The sequence below is a fragment of the Ailuropoda melanoleuca genome, chromosome 5, assembly GCF_002007445.2.
Source record: "Ailuropoda melanoleuca isolate Jingjing chromosome 5, ASM200744v2, whole genome shotgun sequence".
NCBI lineage: Eukaryota > Metazoa > Chordata > Mammalia > Carnivora > Ursidae > Ailuropoda > Ailuropoda melanoleuca.
In genome coordinates, this window is record NC_048222.1 from 102,201,536 (window position 1) to 102,222,113 (window position 20,578).

Genomic DNA, 20,578 nt, shown 5'->3' on the forward strand with positions numbered 1-20,578 from the left:
CAGCTTTCAATCAATAATCTTGAAATGCATTAGCTTGGTTCATCTATGAATCATAAACACTTTTCATCTAAAAAATCATCAAAAACATATGCACTTGAGCTTGCACAATCTCTTTGGACTACTCAATCCTCAATTAATTTATTTTATTGACTGTTATTAAAATCTGGGTAATGTGTAGTTCAGCTATTGTTTAACCAGATATACAGGGAGAATGGGTTTCTAGAAAAATCTTAGAGACCACAATATTAACTACTTCTGGAACAAAAATTGAATATTTCCAGATGGTGGTTGATTTTCATTTCTTACAGATAAAATACATAACTGAGAACTACATTGTACTGACTACCTAAGAGAGTATCCACCCAACAAAAGCTTCTGTCACTGTCATTATGAATCTAATCATTTTCTTGAATACCGAAGAGAGTCTGACCCAGAATACAGAGCCAAATATGAAACCTAGGTGGTAGTGATTAATATAAAATCAGTGTTTAGTGTAATAGGCAATGTTGATGAAGAACAGCAAATTAAGTAACTATTATGGTATTAAGTTATAAAGATGAATTTCCATTTAGGAAAAAAACTTTGAGGCAAGACAAAGCCTAGTCATCATTATGAACTTATATATAGGAATAATTAGATGTCAAAAACCGTGCATATTTGGTTGAAACTCAAAAAGCTTGAAAAATCACAGGGCTCCAGATTTCAACCTAAAAAACTTCAGAAAATCACAGAAGAATCCTGGCATTAACAGCCAAAACAGAGCCAGAAAACAATGGCATTATCATTGGAAAAAACTATCCGTGCTCACCTCTTTCAGGATTTAATACAAATTTCACCTCCATATAAAAAAATAATTTTATATATATAAAATAAATATTTCTGCATTATTCCACTGGGAGATACATTGTATCATGTCATATATTTACTATGTCATATATCATGCCAAATCACTTCTAACACTAGAGGTCTAAAGTAATGATATATCTACAGAAATTATTGAGATTCAGCCAAATTTTTATTACCGTACTTACTTGAATAGTCATGCTACCTTGACAGACACTCAAATCTTTCTTTGAAACTTTACTAAGAAAATAACAAAGAAATTCCATGCTCTTCTTTGACACTAAGTAAGATTGATCAGAAGATTTATTGACTATGTAAAGATCCAAGGAAAACTAAGCCTAAAATTTCTTCTGCTCAAAACTGAGAAGGCAGTGGAGAACAATAACAACAAGAAACCAAAAGAAGATGAAGAAACTCATCAAAACGACTCACAAAAATGTCTCCACCAATAGTTCTTAAATGATCAAGCTTTACTCTCTGGAATCAATTGCCCTATGATGGAGAAACAGAATCAAGGTTGCTTTGTGATCATGTGGGCCAAGAAGAAAAGTAGGGCCAACTCCTGAAGCATGCAGAGCTCTGTACAGAGATAAGAAAAGGTAAGGAAGATAAAGTAGATTATTTATGACCAAAAATAAAATGAACAAGATTAGAAATTATATTTTGACCCACTCATAAACCATCAAACCTGTGGCAGGCCTAGAACTTAGTTCTTAGATGTCTGATATATAAAAGAAAGATAAGGGGTTCCTGGATGGCTCAGTCAGTTAAGCGTCTGCCTTCAGCTCAGGTCATGATCCTAGAGTCCTGGGATTGAGCCCCACATCCGGCTCCCTGCTCAGCAGAGAGCCTGCTCCCCCCTCAGCCCCTCACCCCACTCACGCTCTCTCTCTCTCTCTTTCTCAAATAAATAAATAAAATCTTTTTTAAAAAAGATAAGCATATTATTACTGTATATAATCCCAATAGAATGTAAATTCCATGAGGGCAGTGGCTTTCATCTATTTTGTACATTGCATGAAGTGGATACTTAGCTATCTATTGCATGTATGCATGGATAAAGTCGCTTTCCATTGAACTGCACCCTAATTTGGATGCCTCTCTCATCCCCTTTTAGTTTGACACCAGCCACATCCCAAACCTCTCAGATTTCAGAACTTGATTTGGGCAGGTGCTGTGGAAGCCCACCTACCCCTCAGCAGGCTGAGGATCTATGACACATGGAAAGCACAACTCTATGGGTGCATACAATGTAGATGTGAAATTTATTCCTGACCTAAGTTGAGGTCTAATTTACCCCTAAAATGTGAGTTATTAGGACTTTTATAGATGTTACAGTTTTAAAAAAAAAGTCTGTTTTTTATGGGCAAATAAACTTAAACAGAGTTTTTAAGTTATGGAGCTTGCCTTTCTTTATTTTCTGTTCTCCTTCCTTTTTTTTTTTTAATAAAGAAACATAAATTCAAATGTATATAAGGAAAAGCAAATACCGATTTTGTGTCTATTGAAATGATCATTTAATTTTTCTTTTTTCTTTTGGTAAAAAGGTGAATTGCATTCACTGGTTTTGAAGAATTAAAGTAACCTTGCATTTCTGGGATAACTGTCACTTTGTTTTTATGTAATATTTTCTTACATGTTATGGGATTTAATATGCTGAAATTTTATTAAGGATTTGGTATTTATGTTCATGAGGGATATTGGTCTGCAATTTGTTTTGCTTTTTTTGTAATATTTTTGACATGTTTTAGCATTTGGGTGGTGTTGGCCTCATAAAACAGGTTGAGAAGTATTCCTATCCTCGCCATTTTCTGAAAGAGCTTGTGTAAGATTGGCATTTCTTCTTTAAATATTTGCTAGAATTCCCCACTGAAACCATCTGAACCTGGAGTTTTCTCAGAGACAATGACCAGTTTTAGTGACACATTTTATTCTGCTCCAATTCACCTGAAAGAATGTACAATAAATACTTTCTCCTGGTATCTCATTTAAAATGTTTGAGCCACTGTTATTCAATAGACAATGATAGTGACCATGAATAATAACTGATGAATTACCAAGATCAAAAACTGACACAATGTTCATAGAAAAAAGTGTTCAATTTCCTATTTTGGATGAAAGATGACCTGACTATACAAGAGAATTAGAGTCTGGTTAGGTAATCCATACCCACACCCAGCAAGTCAAAGCTTGGGGACAACACTTCCAATGCTTTCCAGAGCACACTCAGTATAATTTGTCTTTTCTGTTCTTGGCACTCATGATTACCACCCATGTTCCTAATTTCCAGCAAAAATAAAACATCACTGAGACTGCCATGACATTAAAATAGGTTCAGTGAAGTAAAAACTGCCAATAGAAGGCAGATCTGGATTATTATAAACATATGTAATTTTTAATCCCCCATTTCCAAATCCCAATCCCTCTTAGATTTTCAGGACTTAATTTCACTCGTGTACATAACCAATGTATGCAGGTAACTCCATTAAGAAAAGATATATCTTTTGATTTGTCATTTTGTATTTTTCCATTCTCTTATAAATCTCAATAAAGAATACAGGCTGCTGATGGGTAGTAAGGAGGGCACGTATTGCATGGTGCACTGGGTGTTATACGCAACTAATGAATCATCGAATTTTACATCAAAAACCAGGGATGTACTGCATGGTGACTAACATAATATAATAAAAAAATATTATTATAAAAAATTTAAAAAATAAATTAAAAAATAAATAAAAATAAATTTTAAAAATTTTTAAAAAGAATACATATATTCTACCTAAAGGACTATAAAAAGGTCTTAGACTGAATGTATCAAAAACCATTCAAACGTATTTCTGTGAAAAGACAACATGAAAAAATGTTCAAAATCATTAGCCATCAGGGAAATTCAAATCAAAACCACACTAAGATACCACCTTACACCAGCTAGAATGGCAAAAATTGACAAGGCAAGAAACAGCAATTGCTGGAGAGGATGTGGAGAAAGGGGATCCCTCCTACATTGTTGGTGGGAATGCAAGTTGGTACAGCCACTCTGGAAAACAGTGTGGAGGTCCCTTAAAAAGTTAAAAATTGAGCTACCCTATGACCCAGCCATTGCACTACTGGGTATTTACCCCAAAGATACAGACGTAGTGAAGAGAAGGGCCATATGCACCCTAATGTTCATAGCAGCATTGTCCACAATAGCTAAATCGTGGAAGGAGACGAGATGCCCTTCAACAATGACTGGATTAAGACGTTATGGTCCATATATACAATGGAATATTACTCAGCTATCAGAAAGAACGATTTCTCAACATTTGCTGCAACATGGACGGCACTGGAGGAGATAATGCTAAGTGAAATAAGTCAAGCAGAGAAAGACAATTATCATACGGTTTCTCTCATCTATGGAACATAAAAACTAGGAAGATCGGTAGGAGAAGAAAGGGATAAAGAAAGGCAGGGTAATCAGAAGGGGGAATGAAGCATGAGAGACTATGGACTCTGAGAAACAAACTGAGGGCTTCAGAGGGGAGGGGGATGGGAGATTGGGATAGGCTGGTGATGGGTAGTAAGGAGGGCACGTATTGCATGGTGCACTGGGTGTTATACGCAACTAATGAAACATCGAACTTTACATCAAAAACCAGGGATGTACTGTATGGTGACTAACATAATATAATAAAAAAAATTTAAAAAAAAGACAAGGCATGGCCATTAAAAAATAAGGCTGAATTGTAATGAATGAACTAAAACACTATTCATTTCCTCTGTCAGCTGCATACTTATTCTAGTGAGTTTACGTACTCAGTTTACGTAGGGAATGCTTCTCTTAGAATTGCCTTCAGAAGCTACCCCATCCTCCTGACAGTCCTCAGTGGAGTGATTTGGATTACTGTTAACAGATGAAAGTCATTAATGGCTGTGCTGGATATTCTCCATTAGCTCCTCCAGGGCTATTCTCCATGCCTCTCCACTCCACTCTGTGTCCTGGGAGACTGATCTGTATGGGCTCTATTAGGTTTCCTGGCTTTCTGGCTTTCTCTCAAGTTTAACCAAAAGGAAGCACCAACAGAAATTTGAAAGCAAAGAGGAGAATGAGCTCAGAAATGTGGCTGCCTTCCTCCCCTAAGGTCCCCAGGTCCAGTGGGAGAGCTCTCACCTACATCTCTTTCTGCATCCTGATACCAAACCTCTCCTTTTATCCCTTTCAGGCCCAGGGAGCGTAAAGACTCCCCCATTCCCTGTTGGTTTCCCATTGTCCTATTCACATCTTCTGTAAATAGATCCTTTATTAAAGACTCCTCGATCTCTCTTTCTCTCTCTTTCTCTCTCTCTCTCTCTCTCTCTCACGCACACACACACACACACACACACACACACTATGTGAGCCAGCAATAAGCTTCTTGCCTAACCCTAATAAAGGAGTCCAGTCTGCCAAACAAGATGGATGATCAAGCTGGGTGATATGCATTTTAGTACAAAAGAAAGGCTGTATAATCATGACAGTAATTTTTTGGCATTTCCCATTCATTGGTTCTGCAGTACTTTCCAAAACAAAAGTTCCAAAATTATTTAGAGCAGGGATATCATATTCTAAACATCTAATCTCCAAAGGGGACTACTTTGATGGAAGCACTATTCATTTTGCTGTTCAAGTTCTCGGTGTTGTTGTTTTTAAACATCTGATGACATTATCATCACATTTTATATCTGTTCATCCCTTCACACACACACACACACACACATACACACACACAAATAGGTACCTTGGAATTGCTGAGCGCATAATCAAATTTTGGGGCTATACAGGTCCAGATAGTAAAAACAGGAAATAGCTTATTACTAGAAAAATAGAGGGAGAGAGATAGATTGAGATAGAGAGATCTTGAGGATAGACTGGACATCATGGGGTATTGAGAAAGAAATAAGATTGTTTCCAAAAAAAACATACTTCATTAAGTAGACATAGGTAAAATTATTTTCATGCTGTGAGGGGCAAGTGTTTAGGTAAAACAAGCATACGCTGGAAGAATCACTGATTTCCTTGAATTCTTTCAGAATTAGTTTTCTTTTTTAGAATATTAATATTTAAGACAAAAACTTGAAACCTAACCAGGTGGCTAATTCTCTCTTTGGAGCCAGTTAATTTCATAAAGCTGGTGTTAAGCTATTCTTTTTCTTTTCTCTGTACATAATGTACTACGTTGAGTTGTTACTGTGGCTTAAAAATACATGACAAACATATTGAATGTTCCCAATGTTTTTAATTTAGATTTGCACAATCATAGAAATTAGAGATGGAAAAACTAGGATTCTTCCTCTTAATATGAATCGTAGTTCTTGGTCCAGGCTTAATTCTCTTTTTCTGATTAACAAACCTAGAGCCAGAGGAAGTGGGGGGGTGAAAAAAGCCCTCTGGGCAATTGCTTCCATTATTTCAGGATTTTTGGTCTAGTGTTATCTCTTTTTTTTTCTTTTTTCTTCTTATGTTAGTCACCATACAGTAAATCATTGGGGTTTTTCTTGTTTTTAATGTTTTTTTATTATATCATGTTAGTTACCATACAGTACATCCCTGGTTTTTGATGTAAAGTTTGATGATTCATTAGTTGCGTATAACACCCAGTGCACCATGCAATACGTGCCCTCCTTATCTCTTTAATGGAGCATGATTACTTCAGTGATTTGCCCTGGAGCCCAAACAAATAATGATCCTTTCTCTTGGCATTACACTTTAAACTTATTGGTTGACAGAAGTTGTGTCTCTGTCCACTGCAATATATTTGAACATAAGATGTCATCACAACAATTAACTACAGCATCAAGACTGGCTTAGAAAAGGTAGCAATGTAAAACTCTCCAGTCCCCTCTCTTTGGGGCCATGGAAACAACCCAATTCAGCCTGTCTTTTAGTCATATTTAATTCATATGATGAATACTGGCACACATAGAATCCTATGTCAGTTATTTTGTAAACAATGATCTATGTATTTAATCTTAATATGCCCCATAATATGTTTCTTCTTTTTTTTTCACGCAAGAGGAGAATGGCCTTTTAAATCCTATATTACTTTGGAGATTCTCCTAGTTTTGCTTTCCTCTCTCAAGCACAGCTCCATATTAGACTGATACAGCTAGCTAAAAGGACCTTCATAAATTATCTAGTTGCTTACCTCATTTCGCACATGAGGTAACTAAACCTAAGGAGCGACTCGCCGTTATCCCATTCAAGTTTTCTCCTGATACTCACTAACAAGACATAATATACTGTACTTTTAAGAATAACATTTAAAGAATATGACCTACTTTCCAAAAGTTTAAGCCAAATATTTTTTAAATCAATTTGAAATTCCACTGAAATGTCTTATTTGTTTTAAATAAATTATTTCAGAGCCCAACTCATTTGATGAACCTGTCCCAATCCAATGTCAATAAACTGAGAGCAGATCAAGACTAATCTGGCCCTTATTGGGTGCTATATTAGCTAGCTATATTTTCATATATCTCTCTTATCCTCCTTATCAGATTTTAAGACTTTTGTTCTTCCCTTCTCCCAATATGCCTTGCCCTGTCCTTTCCAAGTAATCAAGTGGACTGAGTGATAGAAGATTCTGGCAACTCCAAATCCACAGCTCTTTATTCCAATTTATGTAGTGATAATGCCAACATCAATCTTGGGGATAATAAATTAGTATTTATTTTGCTTTAAAAATACACGGAGCAATGAGTTTATTTTTCTTAGCAGAAAGAACACAACACATATCTGATGAAAATGTAACAGAGCCTAAAAGTAAACACAGCTTTGAACGCTGGCATGGGAAAAACTCTAGTGATTCCCAACCATCCTCTTTGATTGGTTAGAATTGTCCTGTTGAGTGTCGAGCCTGAGACCAGCACGTATGACCAATAAGTACAATAAAGCAGGTAAAATGCTTCCACTTCAACTTAACCTATAAATTGACAGGGATGACCTATTTGCTCTCTTTGGGCTAGAAAAGCTGCAAAAGGCTAGCTCTAATGGAATAGATTTTTTGTTCATTATAAATGTATCCTATATTCTATAGAGTTCATTTTGTACTTAGCTTTTCTGCTTCTTTGTTTAAATCAATAGTGGTCTCCATCCTAAGAACCTCAATTTGTCTAAAATATTAATTAGTTAAACCTTAAAATGTTTCCTTCTGTATTATTTGTCTGACATCCTTTGGAAAGAATTTTTAACCAATAGGAAAAAACTAAAGTTTATACTGGAGAACATTTTCCTAAGTCCATTTGGCCAGGTCAGTAGGTTTGGAATTTGGCAGTGTCTGTAAATTTTATTTAATTTCACTTCACTTTGAAATTTTGCTGAGTGAATAGAAGTAACCAAGGAAATCAGAGAATGATTGATTATAGGGATTTTTTTTAATATTGCCTAAAATATGGAGGAAAAGACATCAGAAAGTTGAAGACAAGGGAACCATTCAGTGGATTAAACAGATTTTAAAAAGACAGGTTCTAGCTTACAGAATGAAAAGAGACTCAAGAAGAATTATTTAATTCCTCATGGATATAACTGATATTTTTTTCCTATAGAACACAGTCATATTTAGATGACTTTTACTAAATGAATATCTTAGTAATAAAAGTATAAATTGGAATTAAAAGAGTGAAATGAGAAGTTTGAAGGATTTACAGGAAGTATTCTACGTTGTGACCCCAAATGGATACAGCTTTTTGTGTTGTCTGAGGAGTGAGACAATTTCCTCTCCAAATGGGCATCTTTATTTCCAAGGTCGGCTTCTCAGGGGAGTCATGAACCCCGTAAGTTTTCATAAACTAAGAATGTCTAAGAACAATGTGGCACATTGGAGAAAGGAGATCAACCATATGGGAGTGTCAAGGATCATATAATCACAGACTATGTTCCCACATAGACCTTGGTTCCCACATATAGGATATTATAGTAAGAAGAGACCGACTTTAGAAGATTGATCAATTTTAATCTGAATTTTCCTTCCAGACATCTTTGGAACAAGTGCCTGCTACAAATCAAGGCTGGTTGGAGGAGTGGACTTATTTCCTCCAAATAAGAGTGGGAGACCTACAATGTCAGACAACACAGCAACAGACAAACTTGGAGTTTCTCTGCATTTCCTTTTAATCACAGGCAAATGAAGTATAAGTCAGACACAAAAGTGAAGGATAAATATCCTTTCCATGGAAATTTTCTACAGGCATATTTATACAAGATAGGAGTCCTGTAGGTGTAGGGTGCAAAGTAAGAAAGTGCCATCATGAGATAATCAGCCATAGCATGGTTTAAAATTCATCCCAATTTAGTTCAACAGTCTTTTTTTTTAGTCCCTGCTAGGTAACAAGCTGTGTAACACAACTGGAGGCTCAGAAGGGGTGAAAATTAAAGAAAAAAATTAAAAATTTTTTAAAAAGCAGTAGGAAAGATAATTTGCTCCCTAAAATGGAAATGAAACCAGACAAATCACAGACTGCACTGTTTCATTTTTCCAAGGAAAGAACACTGCTAAAAGTACAATGCTTTTGGCTTGAATAACCAGCTCAGAATTGCTAATTCTGCCCTTTGGCCAGGACCCCTGAGCCCAGACTTCAGCAATGGTCTCTGAGTGATCACAAAACATGGTAGTCCTCTTTAATGGCATTAATGAGACCAAGAACAGCTTTCTCAAAGCTGTGCCTGGAAACTTCACGCAGAAAAAAACAGGATAATTTAAATGTGTAATAGGCAAAAGCAGGCATGAAATCAGCAATATTCTCTCAGAAGTTACTGTAACTCTGGACTTGGGAAAGAGTATTTGACAATTTAACTCATGACATTTATTTGTCAAATTAATTCAGTGTAGCCCAGATTTATGAGTGTAGCCACAAAATAACCAATATGCAGGAATATGGGGAGAAAAGAGATGTCTCCTACAAAGATGAAATAATAGCTCTAAGGGTGTCATAAAATCCTAGATTTGTAGGGTTTGCTTTATGTCATAGGGGTTAGGTGTCCTAACTTTGCATAACTACCTACTGAGTATTTCTCCATAGATCTACCTCAGGCATCTAAAATGCAACATGCCCAAAACCAAATCCATTCTTTTAAAATTCCAATACAGAGTGAGATCATTAAGGTTAATTCAAGTCTCCAGTCAGTCAAAGGGACAACCAACTATATCGTGGATGTCAAGGAAAGCTTCAGAGGAAAGACTAACCTTGAGCCACATGTTAATGAATGAGCAGGAGCTCACAAGGTGAACAAATACATGAAGAATATTCCAGGCAAAGAGCAGAGCACACATAAAGGCAAGCAGGCAGGTAGAGCATGGGGTGTTTTAAGAACTTCATAGAATGTAGTTGGTTATAATCTGTTTCTACTCACAACACTACTGATACCCAATGTGCGGGGCATTTTCCTCACATCAACCAATTCTCCGACTCTCTGGACACCACCATTCAATTCTGACACTAACTACCTGGAGTTAGCACAGACCCCACAGATTAAGAGCTCTGTTCCACAAGACTGCCCCCACTTCAGATGCCAATAGAAAGTCCTGGGCCTCTAGTACTTCAAACAGACTGGCTATAAATCAGAGTTCCCAAAAACGCGTCCTTGGGTTTGATCATTTGCTAGAATGGCTCACAGAACTCATGAAAACAGTTTATTTACTATTACGTTTATTATAAAGGACGTTATGAAGGATATGAATGAATACCCATTTGAAAAGATACAAAGGGTGAGATCTGGAAGGGTACTGAACACAGGAGCTTCTGTCCCCATAAAATTGGGGTATGTTACCTTTCCCTCCTGGCACATGGAGTCTTCACCAACCTAGAAGCTCTCTGTCATTTAGGGGGTTTTATGGAGTTTCCATTACATAGACATGATTGATTAAACCATTGGGCATTGGCGATTAACTCCCCAGAGGCTGAGGGGTTGGAGTGAAATTTCCAAACCTCTAACAACATGGATGGTTCCCCTGGCAAACAGCCCCCATCCTGAAGCTAGCTAGGGACCCAGTAAGAGATACCTCATTAGCATAAACTAGGTATGGTTGAAAGGGGCTTATGGTGAATAACAAAAGATGCTCTCTTCACCTCTGTTACTCTGGAAATTCCAAGGGTTTTTTTTTTTAATTTTATTTTATTATATTATGTTAATCACCATACAGTACATCCCCAGATTCCGATGTAAAGTTTGATGCTTCATTAGTTGCGTATAACACCCAGTGCACCATGCAATACGTGCCCTCCTTACTACCCATCACCAGTCTATCCCATTCCCCCACCCCCTCCCCTCTGAAGTCTTCAGTTTGTTTCTCATAGTCCATAGTCTCTCATGTTTCATTCCCCCTTCTGATTACCCCCCTTTTCTTTATCCCTTTCTTCCCCTACCGATCATCCTAGTTCTTATGTTCCATAGATGAGAGAAATCATATGATAATTGTCTTTCTCTGCTTGACTTATTTCACTTAGCATTATCTCCTCCAGTGCCGTCCATGTTGCAGCAAATGTTGAGAATTCGTTCTTTCTGATAGCTGAGTAATATTCCATTGTATATATGGACCACAGCTTCTTAATCCAGTCATCTGTTGAAGGGCATCTCGGCTCCTTCCATGATTTGGCTATTGTGGACAATGCAGCTATGAACATTGGGGTGCATATGGCCCTTCTCTTTACTACGTCTGTATCTTTGGGGTAAACACCCAGTAGTGCAATGGCTGGGTCATAGGGTAGTTCAATTTTTAACTTTTTAAGGGACCTCCACACTGTTTTCCAGAGTGGCTGTACCAACTTGCATTCCCACCAACAATGTAGGAGGGATCCCCTTTCTCCACATCCTCTCCAACAATTGTTGTTTCTTGCCTTGTCTATCTTTGCCATTCTAACTGGCGTAAGGTGGTATCTCAGTGTGGTTTTGATTTGAATTTCCCTGATGGCTAATGATTTTGAACATTTTTTCATGTGTCTGTTAGCCATTTGTATGTCTTCATTGGAAAAGTGTCTGTTCATATCTTCTGCCCATTTTATGATTTGTTTATTTGTTTCTCGTGTATTGAGTTTGAGAAGTTCTTTGTAGATCTTGGATACCAGTCCTTTATCTGTGGTGTCCTTTGCAAATATATTCTCCCATTCCGTGGGCTGTCTCTTAGTTTTTTTGACTGTTTCCTTGGCTGTGCAGAAGCTCTTTATCCTGATAAAGTCCCATAAGTTCATTTTATCTTTTATTTCTCTTGCCTTTGGAGATGTGTCGTGAAAAAGGTTGCTCTGGCCGATGTCATAGAAGTTGTTGCCTATGTTCTCCTCTAGAATTTTGATGGATTCCTGTCTCACATTGAGGTCTTTCATCCATTTGGAGTTTATTTTTGTGTATGGTGTGAGAGAGTGGTCAAGTTGTTTTAGAAGCTCCTGTGTTAGGAACCAGGGACAAAGACCAAATTTATTTCTTATTATATCACAATATCACACAGTTAAAAGAGGGGTGATGGAGATGAAACAGGAGTGAAAGCAGCGGCCCAATTATAAAAGGACTTTGTTAAATTTAAATTATACCCGGTAGTCAATGGAAAGTTCCTGAAAAATTCAAAGAAGGAAAGTGATATGGTCATATATGTGTGTTTTCAAGAGATCCTTCTAGGAGCAGTGTGGAGAGTGAACTGGAGACATGCAAGCCATGACATAGAGCCAAACTCAATGAGGACTGGAATAGAGCTATGGCAATTGCATTAGAGAGATATGGTCAGATGGGGGGCACAGTACAGAGTAGACTCTATGGGACGTCATAGGCTATCTGACAAGGGGAGGAAAGGAGAGGAAGGAATTCAGGATAACTCTGATTTCAAGTTTGAGTGACTGGTTAGGCAATGGGTCAAGTAGCCAAGGACCCAAAGGAAGAAGGAGGTGAGAACACTTTTGGACATGCAGAGATTCCAGTGTGTCATTTTGGTGGAAATGTAAAGGAGGACCTAGAGTAACAGAACCTCTCAGAAGAAAGGTGTCATAAGAGCTAAGGATCTGGAAGTTGGGGGCCTGGTGATTAACCATAGGAATAATAAGTGCTTTTAAGTGAGGACGAGGTGAAAGAACGTAAGAAGTAGGAAGATCAGTAGGAGAAGGAAGGGAAGAATGAAGGGGGGTTAAACAGAAGGGGGAATGAACCATGAGAGACTGTGGACTCTGGAAAACAAACTGAGGGCTTCAGAGGGGAGGGGGGTGGGGGACTGGGATAGGCTGGTGATGGGTATTAAGGAGGGCATGTATTGCATGGTGCACTGGGTGTTATACACAAATAATGAATCATGGAACATTACATCAAAAACTAAGGATATACTATATGGTGACTAACATAACAATAAAAAATTATTATAAAAAAAAGAAGCAGCAGCTGAAGACAGAACTCTGAGGGCAAAAACAGACACGAGGATCCTTGGGACAAGCGTGGATAGAGACCCATCTCTTCAGTTGTACGAAGCTAGCCTAATTAAAGGGAGAAAAAGGTGTGTGCCTGGGGTGAGACCCCACTCTTGATGAAGTTCTGTGATTAAGGGAACAGGGGCCTTCATCTGCCTTCAGGAGTCCTCAGCAGCACAAGTCTTAGGAAGTGGGGGCACTGAAACCAATGGCTTCTATGGGAGCCTATCGACGGGCTACCACTAGAACTACACCACCAATGCAGTTAAAAGTGCTCCAAGTAGAACCAGAATCGAAGGCTAAAAGTTCATGTTTGAGATTATAGTGTGTGGTGACACGTGCAAGCTTGTGGATACAATTGATCATCATTATTCACAAATTCTCCCTTTGCAAATTCACTTACTAAAATTTATCTGGAACTCTAAAATCAATGCAGGACATTTGTGGTCATTTTTGGACATGCATGGAGTGGTGAAAAATTGGGAGTCCCCGTCATACACATTCCCAGTTGAGGTCAAACAAGTCGACATTCTGCCTTCCTATCTCACCTGTTTACTATAAGCAAGTCTCCTTTTTACAGTCTATTTAGTGTCATGTGTTTTACATTTTTTTTGGTGATTTTTGTTGGTTTAAAATGATCTGCAAGTATAGTGCTGACGTGCTGTCTGGTGTTCCCCACACACAAGAAGGATGATGTGATGTGCCTTACAGAGAAAATATGTTTTAGGTAAGCTTAGTTCAGGCATGAATTACAGTTCTATTGGCCATGAGTTCAACGTTAATGAGTCAAAAATATATATTAAATAAGTTGTCTTAAACAGAAACACACATAAAACAAAGTTATGTATTAACTGGGGTGATGAAAGTGTGACTAGTCTCATAGGAACCCAAGCCTGTATTTCCCCAGAAATATGTTTCAGTGTTTGCTAATTCAATGCTCACAGTAACTTTAGAGGACATAATTACTGCAAATAACAAGAACTGACTATTTATGTAAAAGGGTAGAATGAGCCTAGAGTCACCTCAGTCCTAAGTGAAACTCCTAATTTACTCAACGTGGTTCATTATACAAGCACGTAAAGCTCAGGATAAGTATTGTTTTTGAGTTTTATTTAGGTTTCTAAGGCCAGAAAAAAAAATCGCTTTGAACCACATGATCACTCACTGCACTCATATGAACTAAAGAGGTTAAGCATGTCCTGAAGTCCAGGCCTCCAGCCTGTCGTATACCTGCTCTGTGATCTTGGCCAGGCATTTGCCCTCTCTGAATTCTCATGCCTCATCTAAGAAATCAGGCAGTGACACCACATGATCCCTCAGAGCCCTGTCAGCTCTGACACTCCCTGATTCTGCAGCTGGTCCCCAAGCAAGGGATACTGCCATCAGTTATGACTTTAGGACTACATAAAGCTTGTGAAGAAAGATTTCCTGGAGTGCACTTCCTGTATTTCCCAGAGCACCATGAGGACAAACTCATTAGGTGATTGATTTAAGGATCTGCAACTCTTGTCTAGTTTCAACTTCAATGACAGGAATATATCCAAAGAAAAACTGGAAAACCGACAGAGTAAAATATCTTCAATTACCTCAAACTTAATGGAATTAAAAATAGAAAGACACAGCACAAAGAGAAGAGTGTCTAATGGTAATTATTTAAAGCAAATGGCTTGAGCGATCGAGGCTGGATCCAAACGATGTGCATGCCAGACTACCCCAAGCACCCTGCTCTCTTTTAGGTCTCTGCAGAGACCCCAGCATATCTTACCAACAATTGCGTGCTCCATTAAGCACTTGGCAAAGGGCTGGATGGACATGTGTAACCCAGACGTTTCCATAGACAGTTAGGCCTCCCAGATGGAGTTCTCATTCTAAGAATGTATGCAGGATTAAGATGTAATCCATTGTTTCAAAGAATACAATGATGCACAAAATAAATGTTCTAGTTTATTTTTCCTCCAAAGAATTCTTTAACTATATAGGATGCACTAGTAAACAGAATCCATTACTTTACAAATGTATCTCACTTCCATTGTCAGAGAGTAACCCTAGGTAGTAAATTACACACACACACACACACACACACACACACACACACACACACACACTACCTCACCTTACCTTATGCTTTAGCCAATAAGAAAACTGTCACCACTATATGCAGGCTCATATCTGACATCTGTGGGTGTCCTACAACCTTCTTCCTCCATCTCCATCCTACACTAGGGGTCTTGTACGCATGGGTGCACATGGTGAAAGCAAAGCCAACACTCAAAAAGACAGACCTATGGAAAAAGCCCTTACAGGCTCTGGTAAGGGGTTCAAGGCCTCTAAGCTAGGGAATTTTGAGATTCTGGGTACTCAGGATGCAGTCTAGAAGTGGAGCATGGCCTCCAGGTGAGCCACTCTCTTTAATTCTTCAAGCTCTTTACCCCATTGGGGAGGGATGTGGCTGAACTGGCACGTGTGCTTTCTCTCATGATGCAATTTTACTCTTTCTCCACATCTGATAATGCACAGGACTTTTCAGGGGTTTTCTAAATACCCTTCCAACTCTAAATGTCTCAGCACATTAAAAGTTGTCCTTCTTGGAGGATTTAAAGCATAACAGTATACTGCAACATGTGTAATACACATGTAAATGTAGGATAACACACTGGACTGAACTTCTGGGGAAAGAATAAAGAATCTCTTCCCTATGGAAGCAGGACAAGACCTAAAATATGTAAAATTAAAATTAATGTTTCATTGAGAAACAACTGTACGCTCCTATTCAGACTTATGAAACATAAAAATGCATAATCACTGCTCTACCTCCATTTAAGAAACTCCCCCAGCAGTACCATGAAAGCTCTAGGACTATAGGAACCTTGTCTGTCTTTGGCACCTGGCTCAGTGCCTGGCATCTAATGAATGACCAATCAATGTTTGTTGAATAAATAAATTTAATTCACTCTTTTAATCTGCAGAACTTCAGCGCCTCTGCTCTAAACAATTGGTTTAATTTCAAAACCCACATAATAAAGTAGACCTGTGTCTCCTCTCCATGACTCTTTTTGTGGCTGGAGATGTTTTTCATCCTAGAAAATGCATGTAGCCACATAGTGTGGCATTGTTTGCTCAACTAGTCTTCATTACAAGGACTCAATTTACTTATATAGTGCTCTTCAATGTGGGCTTTCCGCTTTTGGCTTCAGGCAACAGACTGGGCACTGGCAGCAGCAGCTGTGAGGAGACAATCATGAGACAGGAGCACAGCCGGGGGCGAGGAGGGTCAGGCATCACCACTCCAGAGCGCTGTCATGACGCACCAGTGTCCCCGCAGCCGCGGTTAGGAAGCAACCGCGATCCACAGCCTTCCAAGATCGTTTATTTTGCTCTTGTCATCTTTTCCTTCCCAAATGTCATGCTTCTCAGAAGTCTACACAGCAAGCCAAGCAACTGCTGAAACAGAGGCAAGAATGCCATCAAAACTGCTAGGAGCCGAGGATGAGGAAAAGCAGGATCTTTGTGGCTCCTTTTCCCAAAATAAGGAAGAGTAAAAGCGTTTAGGTATTTTTTCACTGATGCTTTTAGTGCCATAACTAAACGTTCAAAATAAAAATATTTCTGAAATTACAAACTTACCTAAAAGACCGGTGATAATGTTGTCATTGTGTTATGTTAGGTAAAAGAAGTGAATGCAAAACTACATGCAGCACGTTCAGGGCTGGCGGTCAGTCAAGACATACTGGTGCTGCCCTCCTGGACCAGTGCTGACCGACAGCTGCTGCCTCGAGTGCCCCCCTGCTGCACCCGCCCCCACTTTGGGGCCCCTCAAGCCCGCGCCCCCCACCCCCTGCAACACAAAGGGGTTACAACGGGCCAGTGCCCCTGATATATATAGGTCATTCCATTTTTTTAATATCATCGCTAAATATGATCCAAGTTTTTTAACTTTTATATATGTGCACGTGTGAGAGAAAATACACCAAAATGCTTAGTAGTGATTATATTGACAGTCAGAATTGTGATTTTTATCTTCTTCTTTATGTCTTTAGGAGTCTCATAATTTTCTACATTAAGCATAAATGACCTTTATGGCCAGAGAAGAGAATGAACGAGAATATGATTTGTTGAAAGACCCCTAAAGGAAAATAAAATCACCTCGCTATTCACTCATACCTAACTCATTCCTGGTAGCAATTCACTATGCACTAAATTCAATAACCATCTCTTCAGTGCCTACCGTGAGCCTAGCATAGGAGATACCAAGTAATAAAAAACACCAGCTCTGTCAAGGACTTTACAGCCAGTTGGAGGTAAGCTACACTACACACACACACACACACACACACACGCACACACACACATCCTTCTGACCTTTGCCCAAACATCATCATTTTAAGGAGGCCAACCCTGACCAGCCTGTTTAATACTGGGGTCTACGTCCGCCTCAGAACACTGGATTCTCTTTACCCAACTCTAACCTTTCTTCCTCTACAGTTAGCACCTTCAAGAGCTCTGGAACAGCAGTCCGAAGCATTGTATTCGCAGTGCCCATGGAAGTTGCAGGACTTCAGAGGAGAAGCGAGGAGCAGGGGCCTGACAGTTGCAAGGAAGCGCTCTGGTGAGGTGGGACAGAGGGACAGGGAGGAAAGGGCACGCCAGCCTGGAAAGAGTTAATGTCCCTAACCCTCAAGCACCTCCCCTTGGGAGAAATGAAAGACTGCAAATAGCAAACGGATTTTTTTTATTTGAAGGGCACTTCACTCATCAGAGTAAGTAATTCACTTGTCATTACAATTTCAGGTGCAAGCAAATTTAATTCTTTAATTTCACTGCTTACAAGCTAAGGTTTTCTAACCAGAAATAGGCTTGAATTCAGGTTCCATGTGTGTTACCTCTGTGACCCAGGGCAAGTTATTCAGTACTTCCGAGCCTCAGTTTCCCCATCTATAACGTGGGGAGAACAGCAGAGCCCACCGCAAGGAACTGAATGAGCGCATGAACGCAGAGCACTTCACCCCAAGTCTAGAAAGGACAAAGCACCTGGCTCAGTCAGTGGTGGTTCTGCTGAGAGGAGAGGACCACAGATGGCATTGTTCAAGTGCAGCCGGCCCGCTAAGTCATCTCCCTCCTTCTGACGTCTCAAAGCGCACAGGCTGCCCACCGCACGCCTGCCTTGTATCAGGTCCTTTGTGTGTGTGCAAAGCTATGACTGCACACCAAGCAGAGACGTTCCCAACGTCTGCTCGGTAAGACATGCATCTTCACTAACACCCACACTTCCCTCCCAGGAGAGCCAGCCTTTGTTTGGCCAATGTCTGTAATCTCGCTGTGCATGTTTGACAGATGTTAGCAGAGCAAGTGATGAAACCTGAGTGGGCTCGTGTGTTCAGTGAGAGAACACGACCTCAGTAACCCAGGGACATGGAGAAATCCAACTGCAAACAGCTCTGCTCTCGTCCTACCCCATATTTTCAGCGTTCCCCTGGGACAGCTCCACTAGTAGCGGGAATACCCAGAGGAACGGTGTTCCCCTACAGCCATCAGGACACCGTCAGAACAGCCATTCTTCTCAGAAAGGGGAAAGTAAGGCTGCTTAATCATTCAAGGTCTGAGGGGTGTGTCTGGGATTGAGGGAGTTTCAAGTGCTCTTATGAGACCCCTTTAAGAAAGTCATGGAAGAATGTAATCGTCTTTTCAAGAAATCAGTTGGACCCTAACATCCAGGCCTCTGCATTTTCCTGAGCAAGACACCCCTTTTTTTGGTAATCCTCAGAGAAATGAGAAATGAGAAGAACATATATTCTACAGATTTCTTGAATTCAGCTTCCCCTGTGTGGGACAACAAAGGTCAATGGTCTTCTCTGTCCCAAAGGGGAACAGTTGTTTATGGCATCAGACCACGTGTGTTAGCACCATCCCCGCCCTCCCTGTGCTTTGGATATGGAACTGTCAGTTTGTGAAACATCTCTACCTCACAGCATCCCAGCCAAGCACTAGAAATTGCATTTTACTTTCACACTTGTCCAGCTCCTCAGGTGATACCTCTCTTCCTTCCTACACAGTTAGCACATCCGTCTTGTCTCTCCCATCCAAGCAAAAATTCTGATAATATAATGAATTTCAAACTAGAGGAACCATTCTAATCTTCTGGCCTCAGAGCCGAACATACTTTTTAACTCATTTTTTAACCAAGGTACTTGTTTTTTGTTTTTTGTTTTTTTCAGAACTCTCCTGGATCTAAAGCAAAGCCAAATCTAATTTTCTAATTATTAACCTGGAACTAAAACAGAATAAAAAGAATTCTCTGAACCAAACATGCCAAACCTAACTTTTCATGCCATTTGAGGACAATGTTTATGACATATCCTGGAGAGACGTAATTCTTTTGGAGTGGGGTGGGGCCAGAGGCTTGAAACAGTCTGATAGTATCCAAGTGAAAATTGCAACAATGTGGAAGGTGGAACTTGAAGTCAAGGCCAAAGTTGAGTCAGTAGTTCGACATAAATGAGACCAGAGATCCATAGTATTAACATGCCCCAGTGAGGTAACATCAGAAATAGGTCATGAGTCAGCACCACATAAGCCCATCAGAGGTCAGACACAGGCAAGAGTAAGGATCAGCAGAAGTAATGGGCTGGGTAGGCAAGAAACAACCAGGCACATCATGCAGGCACCCAGTGGACACAGGGCTCAAGAGTCTGGTACAGGAGATTAGTAGGAAATGGGAGAAGAAAGCATAAAATGTAAGAAAGCAGATAAAAAGGACTAATGTCCGAAATGATGTGAATAATGGTGGAAAGTTCTCTGAAAATATGAGAGTCAGCCAGCCTAGGCAGGCTGGGCTTGAGCGAAGATGGTCAGGAAATCGTTACCATGGTTTTCTGAAAGCTAGCCTGATCAACAGGCTGGGCTTCAAGAGCCCACATCCTACATAAGGCCCATGTGCTTGAAGCATGCTTTTTGGATGAATGAATGAATGAATGAATGAATGAATGAATGAAGTTCCTGCAGATGTGTGCTATTTTTTCTCATACATACAGTGTGCAGCCCACTCATAAAAGAATAAGTCTTGTGAAGTTAATAGTTTTTTCCCCAGTAGGCACTGGACTCTTGAATCAAATAACCAGGTAAATACCACCTCGTATGCCTCTTTAACACTATCTAGAAGGGTTCTTCGATTCCACACTTAATACAGGTGACCAAAGGATGTTTTCAGAACAATATGCAAGCTGCTCTTCATGCTTCTATAAATCCAAGCGTAACGCCTGCGCAGAGGGTTCTGACACCGATGCCTGGCGCGTCCTCACTGAGAAGCCATTAAAGAAGCCATTCTGATGTCACTGGGATCTTT